Raw genomic sequence first — 23,432 nt, forward strand, 5'->3', positions numbered from 1 at the left:
ATATATATATATATATATATATATATATATATATGTATTCCGAACCTATGTTTTGTCCTGTGCCTTTTTTTGCTGGAGAGCATTTGGGCAGAGAGGAGAAGAAAAATCGGATTAACTTGTGAACCGATGAAAATAAGAACTTAAACTGGAGGTAAATCTGTCCAGTGTCTCTTTGTGGGAACCGTTTCTAAAGCAATTAAAGCGAGAAGGAATTCCTCTCAGCTGCTCTTCCTCAAATCAGCTTTTTTACGGAACGTATAATGCGGCCTAATGTCCAGCATGGCTGAGGGTTTTAATGCAAGTGTCAAGAGGGCCTGCTATTAGAGTGATATTAGGCCAGTGGAGCAGCAGCCCCTCCCACACTGGGATTGAATGGACAATAAACTACAGAATTGTTTTTAACTTGTAAAATAACATGTAGACAAATTATAGATGTAATCTTTTAAAATGCAGGTCCTAAAAGTGAAGATGCTTTCAAAATATTGTTATTAATAGTCGTTATGTAGCTATTATAAATGATAAGCTTATTTATCAGTTAACAAAAAGGAGTAAAAAACTGTTTCAAAGTAGTATTCTGTGAGATCAGCGCTTTCCCTTAGAAGAGGTAAGTCTGGGTTCTTATTAGCATGTTGCAGAACTCCTCTGTCTTCTGTTTATTTCTTTAATGTTAGACAGAATCATGATATTGATCTCAGGGCTCACACTCGCTTAGGCTCTTCATGACTCTGGACTCTGGGAAGTCACATTTTCAGGTGATGTTTTTTAAAAAAAAATTTAAGTCAAAATAATAGGCATAATCTCAGTTTTTAAAAGTATTCGACTTCTGGTGCCTAAAAGACGAGTTGCACAGGCATGTCTGGATTAAATCCTAACAGTGTGTCTATTGTATGTGGTGTAATAGAGCAATTTAAGAAGAAATTAAATGTATATGAATTTGTTTACCTTTCTTACTGGTTTATCATTAAGAGCTTGTGATAAGGGGATAGAATGTTTTACATTTATAATGAGAAAATTTTTGTTTCATTCAAACGGTTTAATGAAAAAGCCAACATCTAATCTAAATTTTGGATGTGGATAAAACACATGACTAATGGGATTATTGATAATGCATTATTATCATTATTATGTATATTGATTTACCTTTAGTGAATGAAGTGTCTGCTTTTCTGACCAAAACATCACCAGTTCCAGCGGTGTCACCATTGCTTGTTTAAATGTTCACTCAAGTTTATTCAGTTCTCAACAATCTAAAACTGTGAGATATAAAAACTATCAAAATATTACAATTTATCAGTCAATCGATTTGCGAATCATTGACGTTTAGAGAAAAAATCAGCAGTTCCAAATTTGTAATCCCTTGCAAACCTAACTGCTGTTTTTGAGGCCTAATCATAAAGATTATTCTGAATAAAACCCGTAGTTCACCCCTCGTCATTTACCATTTTCAAAGCACACTTCTCATCCTGCTCACCTTCAGGATCTGAGCACTGTTCACCCCAGGCTAACTTTCTAAACCCCAAATTCATCTCAGATTTCTGTGGATTTTATCGGCACACTCATTGTTCTCCGCACTCTGGCTGCATTCAGGCTTTATCATGTTAAAGCCTCTCCTCAGATCTGAGTTATCGCCTTTGCTCTCAATCATCCTCATGCCTCAAAACTTTATCCCTGCATCAGGACTTTGGCAGCCCGAATCAACGCTCAGCCGAGGAAGCAGCAGCGATTTATAAATCATCTTCAGTTTTTAATCAGGTTTATAACGCATGAGCGTTTGTAATTTTTTCTCCTCACATGGCTCCCTATATTTCCAAGTGGCATTTTACATCAACTCCAGGAGAAAGTTGATGCCTTCAGCCTTCAGAGCCCATTAACTTTTGTCATTAGGTTTTCTTTAACTTCATGAATATATTAGGTTTCAAACCAGCTGCTCTGGCCGGCACATGCTCTTAGTCAAGGTTAGCTTGTGCTCATTTGGGTAAAATTAATCATTTTGATGTATCGTTTAGAATTGACTGCTTCCATGGGACTTGTGTGACTGGAGTAACAAAGCAACTTGCCATTAGCAATTCTCCAGCTGTGTATTAGCAGGGCGTTCACCTTTAAGACCGTCCTCATATGTGTTGAATACCTGATTTAAATGGACAAATCTCCAGCTCCACAGAGTTTGTTTTCAGACTTCATGTATTACAACACTTATTTTAAAAGTAAACAGCATTCTGTGTGACAAAAAGAACAGACCGCTTACTGTAGTGAAACAGTCGACTCTAAAACAGATAACATTTAGAGGGAAAGCAAAGCATCACAAAATTTTAAATCTAAATCTGAAAACTGCACCAACTGCCTTTTATTTCTTCATGTCAACACATAACTTACACCTTTTTGCATTTATTAACTTGTAACGTTACAAATGCTAAATTGTCAGTGCTCATCACTAATTTGTCTGACAGCTGCCCGTTGCTTACCACATAGCCTACATAATGTGAGTTTAGTAGATCTACTGTAAACACTGGTGACATACTCGCCCTTTTTATCGCCAACTCTTTTCATAATATACACAGTTGTCCAATCACCTGTTTATGTAAAAATATTTTATAGAATACTCTGCACTCTGTATACACTGACACAATATTAATATGAGATAGTAAAAGAAAGACAAAAATAGACATACATTCAGTGCAACTGTCGTTTGTCTATGTTATTTAATGCAACTCAGACACCAAAAGCTCAGTCAGGGACTCGGGTGTGTTACCCCAGTAGCTCATGATGTAGCCTCGAGCCTGCAGATTCGAGCAGTTAGCGATGTGTTTGTGTTAACCTCACTTCTTCTAACTCCACAACCTTCAGATTTCACTTTAAAAATAGCCTTCAGGCCCACCTGATGCTGACTTAAGTGCCATCACTTAAGAGCTATTTTTAAAATACTCCACAATATCTATAAAAATCTTCCCAGAGTGGAGCATGCATCTGAAACTTTCTACATTAAGCACTTTGGTAGAAACCAAAGTGAGGTGAACAGAGAGCACTGAGATAGAGACACAGTTATTCTCCACATGTGAGGCTGACCACAAGTTGTTCACTCTATTGTGTATCCTTGTATGATCCTGTAGATTCGGCGCACCATGCAGCAGCCAGGGCCGCTCCTCTGAACGGTTTCTGTTTCAGACTTGACATATCGAGGTTGGCAGGTTTGTTTCCTCCCTCTTTCTCAGAACTGGTCTTTGGTTGTGCCCCTCAGGCTGCGGCCCAGCACAAGGGTTCCTATTGTCAAGACCTAATCCAGGGGCTACACAGCTTTAGCAACATGGTGGGATAAAAGCCCATCAAACCACTGCTTTATGGGGGCAAATCTTTCCTAATCCCTCGCTTTATCTAAACAAAAGGAGAGAAACAAGAGGATAGAAAGAAATTGTGCAGACACAGGGCAAGACCGGGAGCTAAGATGCAAAGAAGTAGTTTCACTGGAGAAGCTAACCATTTTTGACAGGCTTTCACTAAAAGACTGACAAAAAACAGACACCAGGATTCCAAAAAGGGCTGTACAGGGTCTTTTTTCTTTTCCAAAGTTAAGCTTTAAGATCCTTAGAGGGATATGTTGAAATTAGCGAGATTAAATGCAAAAACCTTAACTATTAAGAATACTTGGCAGGGGACACCTGTCAGTTCGGGACGCTATAAAAATTTGTTCTTGGTTTGCTCGGTTGATGTAAACAAGCGACAACTGTGTGATCTTGAACCTATTCTTTTGCGCTTTTCTCAGACTGCGAAAAGGGAGTTTGGGAATTTCTCATTCCCGCCTCACACACTGCTTAAAACACCCCCAGCTCCATCACACCGACTGGGTGTTTCAAACCGTGAAGTATTTACTTTTAAGAACCGAAGTCAGAGAGAATGTATTTCATTTGATGTGTTTGGTTTTTTTTAGCAGAAACTAAAATACAGCAACAAATTAATATTTTTATTCAAAGCCTGTTTTTTAGCAACATCATTGAACTGGCTACTCATGAATTCCTGAAACTTACATCTATATACATATATATATATATATCAATACATACATATGTGTGTGTGTGTGTATGTGTGTGAGAGAGAGAGAGTGTCGGGGGCAAATCCCCTGACCCCATTTCATGTCTGCTGCCAGTTCCAATTTCTATCTTTGCTCTGTGGCAACTCGCTTCGAATCCCAAGTGTCGCATCTGCAAATGACTCTGTGAGTTAGAGGCTCCATTTTCTGCCACAGCCAAGATGCTCCACAAGAGGACCATTTGGAGCCCGGCGGTCACAGAGCCGAGCAAAGATTGAGAGCAAGCCAGTTCTGGCTCTATGTACATAAACCACGACAGCCGGGGGGCTTTCAATGTCCCGCTCGCTCTCTCAGGTACATGAACAGAAACACGGTGACATACATAATTCACCACCTGACAGTAAATACACTGCCCTCATCCACACACACAACGATGTTCAGGCTTTTGAGCACAAACTATTTTACGCGCATTATATTCCTTATTTTTATTTGACTGCCTGCCCCCTGCTGGCCTGTGTTGTTGCCTCTCGAATGGGGTAATTAAGAGATAATAGGCTGGGGATGTTCATCAGGGACTGAGTGATTAGTGATTCATTACATGAGCTTAGAATGAGGAATAAGAGAGGAGGGAAGTGGCTGGTCTTGGGTGGGTGAGTTGGGTGGGAATACTGAAACAGCCTGACAAATTGCCGATGGATTTACCCAGTGTAATTAACTATCACCGAGGGAAAGGGCTGGGACTTGGGATATCAGTAACTTACATGGAGCCATCAAACGGAGGGGAAAACTCACCTGCCAGCACCTCCACAGCTCACATATTAATACAGTGTCTCACTACTTTTTTAGTGATTCACAGAATTGTACTCATTTCCTTTAACTTGCTGCAAGACTTATTATTTCCCCAAATATGTGCTGCTTAGGTATCTGTATAGCCTGTAGCAGCTGGGTATTTTCCACCTGAGAAAACTGAGTAAAAACTACAATGGGATCATGCTACCCATGATGCCAGTGAGTGGTCATATTGTACCCATCGTTCAATATATTATTTGTTCAGATACTAGATAAAGATACTTAATATTGGAGAGAAAGCAATACATTACACAGCTGAAACCATGACACTAATATTCCTTAAAGGGGAACGTCTTTGTGAGTAGGGAGTCATTTATCTCATGCTTTTAATTTAGTAAAACCCGTTCACTTAAGGATGCATTCAAAAATGGATGTGTTCTGACACGCCATTTTGATTTAACTGTAAGTTTTCATAACTGAAGCTTTGAAAAATCTTCCCACTGGTAAACAGGTGGATGGACATTTGTGGTATTTCCTGCTGCAGCAGGTGTCTCTCAGATAACGTTTTTCCATGGTGTGGATGTCAAAGGTGAAAACAACACCAGTAACATTGTTACATTCTGCTCTGTGTTTCTCTGACTTTGACTGATAACCTTTAAACTGTGAACTATGACAGACCATCAGAGAATCGGTTAACCAACACAAGAATCTGAACAATACTAATTTTCTATAGTCAAAGAGTGTTTTGTTTATAATATGTGATGGAAATATGTTGTTGAGCTACAATGCTGTCTCCTTAGATTAGTATTTATATACAGTACTAGCAATATACAAGAGGAAATGAGAACATAACCTTGATAGCGTCGTGGGTAGTGTTTTCCCCTCTTGAGTAAAATGAAATGCTTATGAACATCTGTAAAAATAGTTTTGTGTTCTGCAGACAGTTCTGTAAATACATGGACAGACATCATGAGCATCACAGCCAAGCAAGAAACACGCACAACACTCTACAGTTGTGTAGCTGTGACCAAAACTCAATAATCGGAGGGTGTGGTCGAACCCTTGAGTGCTGAGTTTGTATGTTATAATGTAGCCATGATTACTGAGTCATATATCAAAGATGCCATCAGGTTTGCAAAAACCGGCACAGAAATTCAATCCAAACTGCTAAAACGTTTTTCTTTATTTCAGTCTGTTGATTTTTAATGCATATATACATTTAGTGCTATGTAAATAAATAAAATTCTATTCTTTGTATGGCACACACACAAATGGCTTCCATCCACTTCTTGACTGCAATGATAGTATAAAGTAGGAAAGTCTATATTCCTGTCTTCATAGTCCTTCCAAAGCCTGCCTCCCATCCAGCAGTAATCCTCTCTGGTCCATATCAGCCTGACAAAGCAGCACACACTTACATGGAGAACTTGGTTTTCTCTGTCTGTTTTATCTGATTTGGAAGCACTTAGAAACAGCTCTAAGTCTTTCCTCGATTAAAGGGATGGGGAGAAGCCCAGCCGGTGTGATAACCACTTCCCTTATACAAGCTACCGCCCAACATCTGTCTATTGTTGTTAAATCTGCTTTAAAGCATCTGCGGGTCATCTGGATTCAAACATTTAGTGAATTGAGGCTCATCTGTTGAGCTTATATCACTCTTGAGTTGCTTTCCTCTCCTCTTTACTAGTGAGAGCCTCTCAAGAGAATAACGGCTCTGTTTCAAACACCTCTTGAAAGTCTCTACCTAACGACTAATAACTGAGCAGTAATAGCGCATCTGTATGTGTGCAGAATATACAGTTTTTATTAACAGCACTTATTTTTGCTTACTCACAGCTCCTCGCTTATCAGCTTGCAGAGAGTGCAAAGAGTGCAGCACACTGGACTTGTTAAGTCAAGCTCTTTCCCCATAAGCTTTATTATATAGTGTTTTATGAAATGAGCATAAGGGATTGTTTTATTGTTATTTCATAATCGGGATTTATGCCTTGTTCGGCAAAAAGCCTTCTTAGAAAGGCTTTGGATTGCCATCAGGACGCAGCGACATCCCGCATTAACCCACTGAGTGTCCACGGGGATGCCAGCTGAACATGACCACTTACACTGGAGCGAGACAGACTTTGGCAAGAAGAGAAGAGACAATGGTTTAAACTTTGTGGCTAGTTATATTTTAATATTTCTCTGTTTGCTCTGAAGGTATAATATATATATTCACAGTTCCTGTGAATAATTTTTTAATATCCACAGGAATAGAGGTAACAATAAAAGAGCTAAGTAAAATTTAAAGTGTAGACTTTGTCACATTAAACTACCCTTAATTACTGTGTTTCAACAATGGGCAGTAAAGATGGCATAATATTTTATTGGGTTACCTGCAGATCAGCAGGCCTGCTCCCAGACATTTGCCTTCTAATTACAGTCTGGTGCAGAGACTGCCGCAGAGATGGCGAGCCAGTGTGGAAATAAGTGCTTAAGAAATTACAGTGTGACATGGCCTGAGGCCATCAATCTCTCTGCAGGGAGGCTGCAGTGGACCACTTAACTTACCTGCACACACAGATCGCACCAATCAGGGACGTATGAAGAACACTCATTGCAACACTAAAGTGGTTGAGGTGAGACAGAAAGAGTAAGAATGAAATGAAAGGGCACAAAACATCAACAAATTTTCAAGCATCGGGAAATATCAGGTACAAACGGGGAGAGAGGGGCTTTAAGAATAATAAGGTTTCTTGCTGGGCCCAACTGGCCATGTAAAGAGTCGGGCCATCCTGGCTGTCAGATGGTGACTGAGCAGAAACCACAGGAGTGAGAGTCGCGGTCTTCTTGCTAGATAATCCCTCAAGCACACATCGCTCACGGGGGGAGGCCGTTAGAGCCTGATATAAAGAGCCCATGCCGGTGGATATCTATACATGTTTATCTGTTTCTAATTAGCTGCTCCCCAAACTGGAACGTGAGCATGAGAAAACTAAAATATTGGCATGAAGAGGATGCCTTTTTTCAAAATACCTTAAAATAATTTTTTTTATCTCAAGAAATAAACACTTCACAGTGGGACCGACTGTGATGGTTTATGTATGTATTTATTATGACGTGTGTTTTGAGTGCATTTTCTTGCCTCAGGGTCTTGCATATTATTCACACACACACACACACACACACACACACACACACACACACACACACACACACACACACACACACACACACACACACACACGTATCAGAAGAGCCCTTTGGCAGAGATCTGACTCACATGAATATGAATGAGGAGGTAACACACAGGGGAAAGCTGGAGAATCTGATGACAGTGCAGGAAAAGACCAGAGCATCTACGGGGATGTATGACTTCTCAGCCGGGCCACTGATATGATAAAGTGGCTGAATTTGAATAAATGTGTGTGTGGGTGTGTGCGCCGTACCTCTGAGCGGGTCCCATCAGATGGATATGAATAATGTATCGATAGCCAGCCCCCTGTGATAGTTCATACAATCCCGCCTGTGTGCGTTGTGTTTAGCCTGCCCAGCTGGCAGGGTCACAGGGGATGCACACACATTATGTCACAGTCCCTGGAGAGGTGTGGGTGCATGTTCCCTTTTCATCATCAATCAGCAGAGCAAACTGTTTAACAACAACAAAGAGGCAGTTAAGAGGCCCCTCAGTTCATGCCAGAAGTGATGATAATTACCCAAACATGAAGTTGTCAGTCTTCTCCCTCTTCAGCTTTTCTCTGCATCTGCCCCTTTGTGCGCCGAGTCAGGCGTGACTCACTCACAAGTGAGACAGACAGTAATTGGTGAGATTGATTTTTAAAAGCTTATTCATTTGACCTGCCCCTTGTCCATATGGAGCATTTTCTATAAGCTTGATAAATGCCTCAATGCATTTCCACGTGCTCTTTGCTTCCCAGAATTTTTTTTTCCACTTTGCAAAACAAATTTAAATCTCTGCGGTTAGCTGTTTTCTGTGCAATCACCCATTTCTGCTAAAAGGAGCAGTCAAACACACCCCCTGTCAAAGGTCTGCTTAAAGATGCCAAATGCATTACACTCCCAGATCTGCCTCCACTTGTGTGTTTGCTCATCTTTCGACATGTTCCACATAGTGGCTAATTTGTTTTCACTCTCAGTCTTAGTCCCTTACAAAAAACAGAAGCAAACAGAAATCAAAGAAGAATCATCGTTTAAAAACTATGAAAGAAAATTCATGGTCTAATGTGTTTGGATATAAAGCTGGTAAAAACAAATTTTTTATTTGGTAATAAGCAGGTTTTTATAAGTGAAAATGGGGAAATCGTCCCAGTAGTGATATCATTTTGTTATAGGCACCAGATTTTGTACATATAGTTATGTTTTTTCTGATTAAAGAAGTGTTTAAATGATTCATATTTAGTCTATTTCTAGCCTGTCTCTGTTGCTCTTTCCAGCAGTGTGTCTTTTGTCCTGTCTCTCGCTGCTCACACCCAGCTTGGTTGTGGCAGGTGGCTGCTCCGCTTTGAGTCTGGTTCTGCAGGAGGTTTCTTCCTGTTAAAAAGGAGTTTTTCCTTCCCACTGTCGCCAAATGCTTGCTCATGAGAGATTGTCTGCTTGTTGGGGGTTTCTCTCTTTGATTGTAGCATCTTTTCCTTACAATACAAAACCACTTGAGGCGATTATTGTGAGTTGGTGCTATATTAATAAAACTCAATTGAACTAAATTATACTATATATACTATATATATTATAATATATATAAATTTCAGGGTTCAAGTTATACAAAAAAAATTAACAAATAAATAATGTATGCAATCTCTGATAGGACAGTAGGACATTCCCCACAGTACCTCACCAAAAGACTTGCACAACTTGAACAGAGTGTTAGGAGCAATTTAAAGATCACGGAGAAACAAGCACCCTCGTGATCTCTGCCCTTTGGAGCGCTTGGCCCTCGATTGATTTCTGAATTTCGCTGCCTTCAACACATCATTATGTGTTAGCAACAGTAAAGAAAGTCCCTGTTTTGACAGTGTACAGTAAAAGACAAAGCACAGGAGCTGAAGAAGAAATGAAAAAGGAAAGATAATGGATATTTAACTGTATACACTAGAAATCGTTCATGTGACCACGTGACAAAGAAATAACACCTTATAATATTAATCTGTTTTTTTCTTTTTTTACTGTACTGCTGTGATTTTTGTTGATGTTTTCGTACAAGTGCGGCTTTACTTAAATTGTAACAGAGGACTTTATTTGCACTGAAAATTTTTGCAAAGGCAGACTTGAGAAACGTGCTCTCACAGAGTTGTATAGCCTTGAAACACAGAAACTAATCCATGGTATTGATCAGTGTGTTTCATATTGGCCCCTGTAATCCATCAAGCTAACAAGGTGGGATAGGCCTAATTTATATCATCTGAAAGGTGTAATCAAAGATGAATGAACCCTAGCGTGATAGAAATGTGCACTGGGTCATAATTTCTACCACTGTGAGTAATGGTAGGAAGGGATAAACACAACGGCCGCTGTGGAAAATAGGTAGAAATAAACCCAAGGTTTGTAAAGCCCTGCTGAGCGTGCATGTGTGGCAGACTTTTTTCTACCACCACCTCTGAAAAACTTTTTTAAAATGAGATGAGCATCTAGTATACAAAGTAAAGCATGAACTGGCCATAACATAAGAAGTGAGTGTATATATATTTATGGATAAGCAAATTTACTTCTCTGGAATAGCCTTCTTCATCTGGGGCTTTCACCTCAGCCAGGCTTATTCAGCCCGACCTGAAGTGTTGTCACCAACGCAGCCAACCAAGCTGTAATAATTTAAACTCCTGATGAATTTTGAGCACTTTATGGCAATGTACTCTTTACAGTAATCAAATGAATGAGCCGGTCAAACAGCGCCAGGTTGTTCAGAAAATGAAAGGGGAGAGTGATAACTGAAGATGGTGGTTCCCTTTATAATAATACCCAAAGGTACAAAAATACTTGTACAACATGTAAAATAGTTAATCTTTTTAATTATACGTGCACCAAATATATGTGTTTATTTATTTATCTGTATCTGATTCTGTATAATCTAAAGTAGCACACAACATAAAATTTACTTACATTTTTTTTAAATGATACAATAACACCTTTAGGGAAAAAATGTAAGGAAATGACACATATCTAGTCATCTGCTGTGAATTAGTTGAATGTGAATGTTGCCAAAAGCTTCAATAATGTCTTTATTATGCTCATGTACATGGCTGACCCAGAGGGTAAGGGATGGCAGTGAGGGAGCCTCAAGCGGCTGCGGAGAGGTAGAGAGTAGCAGTAAATATATGTGTAAATATATATAAATGTTTCCTTTTAAAAAGCCACTTAAGAACTCCAACCCTTTAAATAAGGCCAGGAATAATCTGTTTCCTCCTTTGCGGTAGATCCAGCAGGGATTTGCAGAAACATTCAGCAGTGACACAGATCTACATAATCATTTTAAGTTTCTACCCGCTCCTTCCAATGATTCTCCTGCTGTCACTTTAGATACCGCTAAAACTGATTTGGGCTCCCTAATCTCCCAGTATTTCTTAGACTTTAAAAATCTCTAATATTATAAGGAGATTATTTCATTTATAATTGATTGAGTGCATTTGCTGTAGTGCCACTTCAAAGTTGCTGAATTAAAGATGCATTTAAGAAGCCTGGTGCCGGGCGTTGTGAGTCGCAGGGTGGGGTGTGAGGTTGTGATGGAGAAGAGGATGGCGGAGGGGGGTTTGGGGGGGGGGCTTGTGTCTTCTCGGTGGCTGATCCATGGAGATTTCTTAAAAATTGGCTCTTGCAAAGCACCGCGCTTGAAGAAGGCACGAGGGGACGCTAGCCAGTGGCAGCCCACCAGCCGTGGCAGCAATCTGTCTGAGTTGCCTCTCGTTACATTTGCTTCCTCAGAGATACGGCATCAAATCCTGTCCATCCTTAGAGTTCTTCTAAGAACACATCAAGAGGATGATTCTCAGGTGAAGTCCGCTTTACCTGTAAGAGATTTTACCTAAATATCTTCCTTTTCTCTCAAGTGAAACCACTTGGGAAGGCCAAAAAAGTGTCCGTTTTTCAAAAGCCTTTTGCTTAAGCTCTATCTTTGGATTCCCCAGCACACACGACCCTAAAATCTTCACAGGCCCAGGCTGAAATATGAAGTCCCCTGATTCCTCCATCTGCCCCTTTTCCAAACTGAGTAGGGCTCCCACCTCCTCATTGGCTTACCAGTACCACTGGTCTTCATTAAGGCAGAGAAAGAGATAGACAGTCTTTAAAGAAAATCTTCCCCAGCCCGAAAGAACAGGACGAAGATATGGCCTATTGGAGAGCTCAGGTCTATTGGAGTGCTTAGTTCTGACTAAATGAATCTTGACAGTGAGGAGGATGCTCTCCTCCTGCCCAGTATTGTACCAGCCAATATGTGCCCCCCCACATCAAGCTGCCTTAGATGCTCTGACTCCCCCTCCCCTACCTTCTCCAGCAGCACCACGGCCCAACCAGACCATAATCCTCTTAACGCTTTGCCTTATTAACCACTCATCTAAATGACATGAAAGCAACCGGCTGGAGAGGGGAGAGGAAAAAAAGTAAATTATTTCCATTGGAATAAAGTCCTGGCCCTTTCACCATACAGTACTTTGTATTTCACATTTGATTATGTGACAAGTGTATCTAAGTCTGCTCGGGGCTCAAGAGAAATGTATTTTGGAGCCCATCAAGCAAAGCAAATTTAAAAGAGGGTCCGACGTGCCCCGTGATTGTACACGCTCACACACAAGCTACTACTACACACACACACACATACACACACCCCTAAATTGAATTCCAATTAAGACCCAGATAATGAATAAATGGATGATCCATTTGGCTCACTCTTTCAATTGCAGAAACTGTGAAATACTGATCCCTCTTACCCCCCGAGGAATCCAGTCATTAGGCTCCAATTCTAAATTAAGAATTTACCTCTATTTGCACCCTTGCCCTTTATCATCAACCCGTCTGTACAACCTGGTGAACCTTTATATTACTCAATACCAGCACCTGTAAATTAATTCTTGGTTCAACCATCTGACCCAGTTTTGGCTTCAGAGGTAATAGAGGTTTGTCCCTCTGTGTATTCTGACCAAAGCTTAAGGATAACTAACAGTGTGGAAATTACTTGCAGTCACAGAGCTGCACACACACACACACACACACACACACACACACACACACACACACACACACACACACACACACACACACACTCATAGACACACATGCAAGTCAACTCTTGGCTGACATATTGCAATCAATATATGAAGTCCTTAGGTCAACTTCATATTTCAGTGCGTGTTCTTTACATCACTTAATACACTACAGATTACAAGTGTATGTAAAAAAACACTGTTCTTCTTAAAAGAAAATATATATATATATATATCTTCTGACTACATTTGTTGACAGTTTTATAAAAGGCTTTAGGCTGTTTCAGCTGGTTCTTTAAGCACTTTTTCCAGCCATGACTGTCATGGTCAATTCAATTCAATTTTGTTTTATTTATATAGCACCAAATCACAACAACAGTCACTTTAAGGCGTTTTATATTGTAAAATAAAGACCCTAAAATAATAGAGAGAAAGCCCAACAATCAAATGACCCCTTATGAGCAAGCACTTTGTGACAGTGGGGACAAAAAATTCCCTTTTAATAGGAAGAAACCTGCAGCACAACCAGGCTCAGGGAGGTGCAAAGATCTGCAGAGACCGGTTGAGGGTGATGGGAGGAAGATAGGATAAAAGACACACTGTGGAAGAGAGCCAGAGATTAATAATAACTCATGATTAAATACAGAGTTTTGTATAAACACAAAGAGAGGGAAAGAGGTGAGTCCTGGTCCTGGGTCTATGAACCAGAGGTTGTGTTTGGACTCTAAATTCTGGCTTATTATTATTATTATTCTGTTTTGTTTATTATCCGAGTGTTGATAGTTTGAGTCCTTGTTTTAGCGCTTCTTGGTTCCTTTCCTTAGTTTGCCTTCAAGCTTAGGTTTAGTTCTTATGCTTTTGCAAGCTTTTGTTACTGATTCCTGGAGTTTTATCCCCGCCTCTCCTGTGTTTCCCGTTAAGTTTCTGTCTGTGTAACGTCCTTTGTTAACTGCTTCCTGTGTATTCTGATAGTGTATTGAGATTGACTTCCCTAGTCTTGCTATCAAACCCTTGTCTCGATTTGTCCCCGCCGTATTTCCCACCTGGTTAACCCTAGTGTCATTACCTTGTGTTTAATTGTTCTTTGTCATGATTCCTAGTGTTCTTGTCCTAGCTCCTCCACTGCCATTTTCGTGTATTTGTATTTTTGTGTATTTGGAGAACCTAAAGAAATCTAATGAAGTCCTGAATACTGGATCTGAATCGTACCATTGTGATTCATGAGAATAACGAGTAATAACAAATAATTTTCACATTGTCTTCAAAGTGAATTGGCGGCTTTCAATATTTTGTTCACGACGCGTTGCTGTGTAAAGTTGATACAGATTCAAGAACTATTCCCAGTAGTCACAGAACTGAGTTTGCCTTATCATCAGACAAAGATTCAGTAGCAGCCACCAAAAGTCCTTGTGTTATTCACTAATCTAATGTTGTAAATGTAACTACTTAAATGTGAAAAAACAATGTTAATTAAATCAATCAAAAGGAAATCAATTTTTAAAAACATAATAATCTTAATTTGATTTGCAAACAACGGGCAGAATTTTAAATATCTGGGGAAAATAAAGCTTCTTGTGTTAAAAAAAAGAAACCTGCATATTCTCTAGCAGCTGTCCAGGTTTAAAATTCCTCATACACTTCCTGCCTGCTAAGCCAGTGTGTGGACTATATTATCGTGACTGTGACAGAATCTCACACCGTGACCATACATGACACTGCAAGGCCCGAGTCCGTGTTTAGCCAGAATGAACATTCCCATCATGTCATCAATGGGCAATAAGTAATATATTTTAGTATTTGATTGCCTCAACTCCCACAGGATGCTAAAAAAAAGTGCTCCCCTCAAGTATCATAAAGTGCAGAGAGAATAGACACGTTGAAATAAATATTGTACACCACTCAGAAAATTGATTTTAAAGCTCCTCAGAATTTTCCTCCATTCTCTGTTGCTATCACTCGGGCACTTTTCGGCATGAAATGCAGAGCACTGGTCTGTGTTTGGACCTGCTAAGATAAAACGGAGTTCAAATTCGCCTTTTCATTTCTCCCCTAAGTGAACACCATACTTCTGTTAAGTTGACTAAAGACACCATGTCCAGGGGCTTTGTAAGGTCTGTTTGGTTTCCCCACATCTTGTTTTCTTATGGCTCCTCAGCACTCTAAGTCCTTTCAGGGAGTTTATGAGGGCCTGCCTTGTGGAGAGAAAGATCTGGCTATGTTTGCTTTGGGAATAGTCTCCTGACAGGGTGCTAAAGGAGCATGTCAGAGCACGGGTCCCAAAGTGTTTGGGTAAAGAGAGCCGCTACCTCTTGCCACTGAGGAATCCGCCCTTCTTCGGTAATCTGTCACACCTCCTTCCAAATAAAATGGCTCAGAGATTTTCACAGAAGCCTGTCAGGGTTAATATTTACCCCGTGCCCTTTGGTCAAGAGGGAGAGAGAGACAGAGGGATGGAGAGAGTGAGAGAGAGAGTAGGAGCTTTTTACAGGAAGTCCTCACAACAACACAGTTTATCAGGCATTTTTTTATTCTAATGACCAGATAGAATTACGGTTTATGCTGTTAAAATGGACTAAATGTTATATAAAAGGAAATACTGGCATCTAATATGCCTTCACAGATTTCACATTTCTATACTTAAAATTTAAACCTGGATTCAAATGATAATTTTTTAGCTAAACATCATGACTAAACGCTAACCTGGCTCTCCCAAACAACAATAACACCCGCCCAACAGCATGTTACATCTCATTTTGTTAATTACTGCAAAAGTAAAGCATGAAAACTACAATTTGTGTCTGCCGATAACACACCATAAAACCACAAAGTGTCATTCTCACGCTTTGATTTTATACTTGCATACCAAAGAGCGATCTTTAGGGAGCTAGAAGGTGAATACACTGGACACTGGCAATGTACTGGTATTATTTTTTGTGGATAGACATTTTTAAAACTCCCTTGTATAAGTTCCTCTATATTTTTTTCTGTCTGACTGTCAGAGCCTGACAAACACGTGTGGCGGTGGATGAATTGGGGGAGGAGCTGCAAGAGAGTACAGGAAGAAGGAGCAAGTGGGACGTAGGGGAGGAGGCAGGGGGATTTAGCATGGCCTGTCGGAGGGCTAATTCCTGTGCTGGCGTTGGAGCTCCTCAGCTCCGCCATGGCTCAGATATTCAGATTTGGGCTGGGCTGCCATGTGGGCTCTGAGATACTCTGCAACCGGCTCCTCCCCCGCTCTATTCAGGGCCTGCGAGAAGCCTAGGGATGGCGTTAAAAAAGGAGATTAAGTTTCCTCCAGAGAGCAAAGCTCCTTAAGGGGGTATCTGTGTGCCTCTCAGCCGCCTGGTCAGTGAAGGATGCGTGAGGGGGGCCTCGCCATGAACTCCACTGAGACAGTGGAGGGTGGCAGGGCGGGATGACACGCAAGAGGTGGGGTAAAGAAACCGAGAGAGGCTGGCCTGACTCGCACCCCATAACTCCCACCACTCTGACCCTAAATCCTGGCTCAAATCCTGATAGCTGAAAGAATCCCCCTGATAAATGATGGTATCACCTCAAAGGATTTGATTTTGTTTGTCTGGCTTTTACTAGGTAATCATGCCATTTCAGAATAAATCTCAAAAGTTTGCTGAGCATCTCCAGTAGGGTTGGGCAATATAGCCCCAAAATTATTTCACAAAATTTTTAAAGGAAATTTGCTGTAATGATACCGATACTAATCCTGAAAAATACTGAAAAATGTTTTATTGGGGAAAGAGGTAGCAGATTTTACTAGTGCAAACAAAGGACATTTTCCATCTTTTTCCAACTAATTCAAAGTGTGAATGTATTGCCATAATCCAAAGCAGCAGCATAGTGTAATAGCAGTGAGACAGTATAAATCAAATTAAATACAAAGGTAGCGCATTTAGGGTTTTACCTAAAATTTTTAAGTGTAATATAACTGTTTAACACTTTAATAATAACAGCGACTAAAGTAACTTAATTTTGTAACTCATGATCTGCATAACAGTTATTAAATAAATTAAATTCAATATTTTCTACTTCACCAGACAATATGTAAACACATCAGCGATGGAGTCATATGGAGTGCGGTTAGCGAGTGCTCCCACGGTGTATGTGACAGTGTCCTTTTGCTTCGAGTACTGAAGCAAGTTTGTTGTTTCCACTTTTTGTGGTTTCTTGAATATTTTGCAAAGTACCGTCCTTTGTGGGAGGTGTGACCTCTCACTCTCACTCTCAGACATGATTGGGCTTGTGTTATGGCATTCGCATATCATCGATGTTACAATGTGATACTTTTTATTACATACAGATTTGTGCCAGCATTATCGAGGAGATACAGTATCTCTTTATGTAAAGGCCTCTGTCATTGTTAGACCTTTAAAACTGGTCTGTAAGTGTAGTAGATACAATTTGTAACTGAGACTGAACGCTAAAACACACAATATGTTTGTTGTGCACAAAGAATAAGCTAAATGTCAAAACGATAAAGTAGAACCTTTCCTTTTGATGGATGGATGCATGGATTGTGCCAGAATCACTCGAGCATCTGTACTTCAGATATAATCATTCAAATGAAATCTACCCTTCAAAAGGCTGCGATTCCTTCCTTTGAATGTAAAATTGCATTAAACATTCCTTTAGTTGATTAGCAACAACACAGACAGGGTGGAAAAAAAGGAAAGATCTAATGGTTTCTTCATCTTTGCAGCATAGCAGGGCTGAAAAGCCTTATCTGCTCCATTCAGCAGTGGTCTCTCCTGGGAAGGGAGAATCACTGTGCTGTGGGACTGTCAGGTCCTGCCAACAGACGTAATGGGCCCTAATTCCACTTTAATGCAGTCTAAATGAAGTGTCACGGGAAGATTGATCTGGTGAGGGCGTTGTCTTGATGAAGGTTGTTCTGGTGAGTGGGTGTCTCAGTGGACACCTGGTTACTCTCTGCAACGCCCCAAGGGCCTCATCTGAAACCTGCAGAGGAACCTGTCATGCTATGCATGCTTATGTGCATAATTGTACATTCAAAGAAATCATAAATATAGTTGAAATTCTGTAATGTAGTCAAAATGAGAGAGTATTTTTCTCGATAAATGCTAGCAGATGAAGGGACTCATCTGTCCTGTCTCTAATGTTTTGAAAATCATCTAATATTTGCTCAGCTCCTTTTCATGAAGGTACATTTTTCGTCATGTTCTGTTGTCTGACAGGTGCATAGGCCGGATAATGCTGCCAGTGGGAGACTTTGCAGGAAGCTTAAATACAACCAGTCCTCCTACTGTACATATCTAAAACCCCATTTTACTCCTTTCCATTAATAATTCTTGTCCATAGAAAAGGATTTTACTCACTGTCAAGTTTAAACTGCTACTTTTCCTGTATGTAGCGTATTAGGCTAATCATGCAGTAATTCTCATTCCTCTATGCCTGTCAAAAAATGTATATTTAGCTGGGCAGCCAGTTTTGACACGATCAGTTTTTCTTGGTTTTAATCTTTATAGTGGAGGTCCTAGTCAGGTCAAATGATTCATAGATGTTATTGTTTATTTCTGTTGGTACATTTTCATCTTTTGGGCCTAATGATAAGGGAAACATGTTTGACACATATAAAAAAATATTTTAAATTGAGGTTTTGTTCAGAATATATTTTGCTTTTCTTTATTATAACACAGTCCAATTTTCACTTGACCCTAATGATTTGATGTACAGCTTTAAATAACGCCTATAGTTCCCATTTGATGTTAAAAATCCGTTCCTGCGGTGCTAACATTTAGTCACGAGGCTCACAGTACCAGACACACTTCCTTCAGTTAAAGTAGTCCTCTACAGTTAATTGAACTCCAAAAATGATATCTCATGGAGTCAGGGTTGGAGAGCAGGATTGCAACAAGCATGCCAGTTTGTTAGTAAGTGTGTGCAAGAACACGTCAATTTTATTTATTTATTTTTTAAACTGTGCATACTTTGTGTGTATAACTTCGGCATTAGAAGCAGCGGGGCACGGGATGAGCTTCCCAGGTGACCCAGAAGACTGCAGCAAGTGTGTCAGTGTCAGTTTGATTAACTCTAATACCAGGGCTTTTGGCACATGTGGTCAGGTTAATGAAACTCAGTGAGAAGGCACTTTCTCCTGGTTCCCTCCCTGCCAGGAAGCTGTGGGTGACGGGATGAGGTTCAGTAGCTCACCCCGTCTCTCCCTCAGCAGCCCCCCTCTCCACCAACGGGGCGGTCCAATACCCTCTTTAGGCACCAGAGCTGTTGAGATGTATGACTCTTCAGCTGTACATCTTACCTTCTTCATCATGTCCTGCTGATTTTCAATAACCCGTTCAATTTATACTCCACTGATGAGATCATCTGTTTGGTTCTGTTTGCTAATGGGAAAATATCAAATATAAAGTTCAGGACATTTAACAAACAAGACTTCTTTTTTCTACTTTTTTTTTTTACACTTTTCTCCACATTAACTAGAGAGAAAACTTGATTCTAGAGATGTACATGTGGATTACTGGAATCCTGAAAACTTCCTGCTTCAGAAACTATACCAATAAAATATTTTTCAAACACTCACACAAATTCATTTAAGGTTTTCTTGGGGTTGCAGAGGTTATCATGACAACTATTCTCCAAAACCTCAAAGTGTTTCTCCTTGCTCTCTCTTTCTTCACTGACAGAGAAGTAGGGCACACCGGAGAATAAGCAACACAATTGGAAGGCATCCTGTCGCTTTAAGAGGGGGACCCATCTAATCTCTCCCTATCCACTCAGGCCCTGGATTTATAAATTTACTGCAATCTCGATACTCAAAGCCGTCTTGATTTTGAGAGTGTGTGTGTGTGCGTCTCCTTGTGAGAGAGGAAGTTTAGGACTGGCAAGAGGTACTATTGGGGAGTAGTGGTTTGTTTGTGCTGTCCTTTAGAAAAAGAGCTTACGGGTTCAGCAGAAGAAACGCGGGGAGCTAATGTGAAGATTTAGGACTTTCTCCGAGGCTTGGCCTCTTCTAAGCTGTGTTTGCTTGAGCCGTTTGTGGGGTCCTGCTCACACTAAACCCAGATTAATATTCCCCCCATATCCAACCAGCCCAGACACCGGCTCCCGGCCTCCCTGTCCCCCCCTCCACTTTTCCCTGCCTTTTCTGGCCGTGATCGTCTCCCTTCGCTAATCCAAGTCCGCTGCCTCTCATCTTCCTCTTTATCTCGTCTAAGTAAGCACCTTTCTCACGGCTTCCTTCCACGAGGGGGAAGCAGCAGGAGGAGCATAAATATGTCTTTTCCCTATCACTCCTCATTGCTCACTGACCTCTCTAGAGGTGTTATTATCAGAGTGACTGCTAAGCCCTGAGATTGCTTTTAGTCAGGTTCACCAGGGGAAAGTAAGGCTGGCTTTAATGGCTCTGCATTGGTTTACATGCCACCCAAAAAACACAGAAAGCGTTCTACTTATTGTATCAGGCAATTATTTCCACCACTTATAAAACAATTTACCCAAATAAAAAAATAAATTTATATCCTAACTCCCCTAAATTCTACCTTTGTTTCTTCTTCTGCACATGCCTCATGCAAAAATGCTGAGTGTTACTGCTATTTTCCAAAGCTAAATGCTGTTTTGTATCAAGTTTCGACTAATTTATAACTGATATTTTGCACAACAACAGCATGTTAGTGCACTTTACTAGTGGTTTCCACGACTCTTCTTCTCCTCACATTTTTATTTTTGTTTCTGTCCTTCTTCTTGTTCCCTTTCTCGCATCTGGATAAAGATTGAGGGAAGAATAACAAACGCATTTTGAGCCGAGAGAAAGGGAGATGAATTTGGCGTGCTAAACAGGCAGGCTAAACCCATTACCTAAGTGTTCTTTATCTTCCCCTATGCTTTTGTTGTTTAATCAGCTTTGTATCTCTCTAAATCCTGGATTGAGATAACAAACAAATGGATGAGCTCAATGTGCAGAGTAAGAAAGCCTTTTTGCTGGCACCTTTCAGCATCAGAGACTATCCCGGTGCTGCACAGTGGTCAGAAAGAAAAAAAGAAAAGAAAAAAAACCACAACTTTGTTAGATTCTTTGATTTTTGAACCGAGCCAACATCAAGTTCTCCATAAAGTTATCTTCTGTGCTGCCTTCTTGCTGTTTGGGAATAGCCTTTGGAAGAGGGGGAATGGGGAAGTAAATCTCAAGCTCCCAGATTTGCAATCTTCAGCCACAATTTGTGTCTCCTTCTTCTACATAAGAAAAGACGGATTCTAGATTATCTCTGGCAGTCAAAGCCAGGAAGAGTCAAAGACTTTTTGAATACAGAAGGCCATTTGCTGCCAATGTGGCTGCATTTGTCGTTATAAGAGTGATCTGTGGGTCTCTGTGAATATGGTTTGTATCTGTTTCTCTCATTTTATGTTGACCACAGAAGCTTAAAGGTGATAGTAAACTTAAAAACAAATTAAAGTGATTTTTCTTCATTTTCAGTATCATTTCTCTTTGATTAACACGTTAATAGGTTTTCTTTTGTGTTTATTATATTCTGTCCACGGTCTGTTTAGGTATTGGTCAATCATCTGGCTTTTGTAATATTTAGTTAATTCCCTTTCGCTCTCTTTAGTTACGTCAAGCCAGTCATGTCTCAGTGTTTGTTTACCCTTTCCCTGCATAAAGTTGTATTTTGATAGTCCCTCATCTTGTGTGTGATGTTCTGCTTTGCTTCCCTTGGTTCGTTAGTAGATTCTGTTCAGCTGTGTACCCCAGGTGTTTCCACTCTTCAATTTTCCTCATATATCCTCTCGTGCTTTGTGCTGTATCTTTCCTCTGTAGTGTCTCGTTCCAAGTTCCTGGTTCATGCCTTTCTAGTCCAGAATTTTATATTTTAGTTCTTGTGAATTCCAACAATAAAACAGTTTTTTGAGTTCACATTTTGTCTCCAGATTCTTGCATTAGCGCTAAACAGCAAAACAACTACGAGTTACTCTTAAAGTTTAATCTGGAATAGCCGCCTTTGATAACCTGTCCTCAATGTGGAAGAAAAAGAAAACATTTATGTAACAGTAAATGTTTATGTCTTATATGTCTCAACTAAGATGTGATTTAATTTTTTCATTAATAATTTATTATCATTATCATTGCATTCACCTAACAAGTTGAGTTCCTGGTCCAGTTCTGGATGGGGACACAAATCCCTTTGGGGCTACGTCAGGAAGGGTATCCAACAAAAACCCCTAAAACTGCGAAATCAAACATTTGGCACTGCCCCCTGCAGGGACACCTTGGAATGACAATGTGGCCATTAAATATTATGGTGAATGCAACATTCTGAGGAAGGTTTTGGTTGATATCTGAATTATTCTCACTGTGGATTCTGTTCCTCGTGCACCGTCATGGTAATGCTAACAAAGTGATGATGCAGAAAGAAAATGCAAATGTGCTTAACTCACATTTTCATTTGACTCTTGACCCTTAAAAACGCAATGTGTTTTGCAGATCAATTTAGCAACCAACAAGACCCACAAGCAACACTGCATTACTTGTTTTGAGAGCTCGGAAGTTCCTCAGAGTGACACCCAAACTCATCTTTGAAAGAAAAAGAAAACATGCACAGAAACAATTCTGTTCAGACCAGTGAAAGTGATGATCAGAGTGGGTGCAGGCGACCTCAATGTGCATCTCACAGTTGAATTCCCCCAGGGTAGAGGGGCTCATCGCCCTGTCTTGTTCCCCCCATCAGCTACACACAGACACACACACACACACACGGACACACACATGCACAGAGTCTTGGCATTCTGAGGAAAATAGCCCTCATTTATTATTGCCACACTCCCTCGACTCGTCCCCTCGGTTCAGCGGGTGCGCCGCCAAAGCACGTCTTCCACCGCCAATGTCACACAATTACCTCTTAACTGCTCAAACAAATAGAGCGACCCAGAGAGTGACATCAAATCAAAACTGTCACAGGTGATTGAGTCTAGTCATCAAGGCAGCCCGCCCGCTACCTGTCAGGAGAGTGTGGGAATGAAAGGGAAAGGGAGAGAAGAGGCGGAATGTGATAGCTGCCTTATAATAGACCCCTAATAATATATAAACACCCCCTCTCTCGCTCTCTCTCTCTCTCTCTCTTTTTTTTTTGCTGTACTCATATTAAAGTTGGGAACAGAGTGCACGATGCCCTCCTTTTCAGCCTCTTGGGACTCAGGATGGAGAGAAATGGTGGTGAATGGAGTAATGATAGGGAAAATGATAGAGGGGAGATTGAAATTTCCATCCGCTCTGAACCATGCCGGCTCTGCTCCTGAAAAGACATTGGCTGCTAATGGGGTTAGATCACACGCATGAGAGTTTGAGGGCTGAGTGATGTTAGCTCTTGATGCTCAGGACGCAGATAAAAATAAATAAATAAAATAAAATCAAAAGTCAAACTTCCTTTAGATTTGGTCATTGTGTGATAGTAGCC

Source organism: Oreochromis aureus, linkage group 23 (assembly GCF_013358895.1).
Source record: "Oreochromis aureus strain Israel breed Guangdong linkage group 23, ZZ_aureus, whole genome shotgun sequence".
NCBI lineage: Eukaryota > Metazoa > Chordata > Actinopteri > Cichliformes > Cichlidae > Oreochromis > Oreochromis aureus.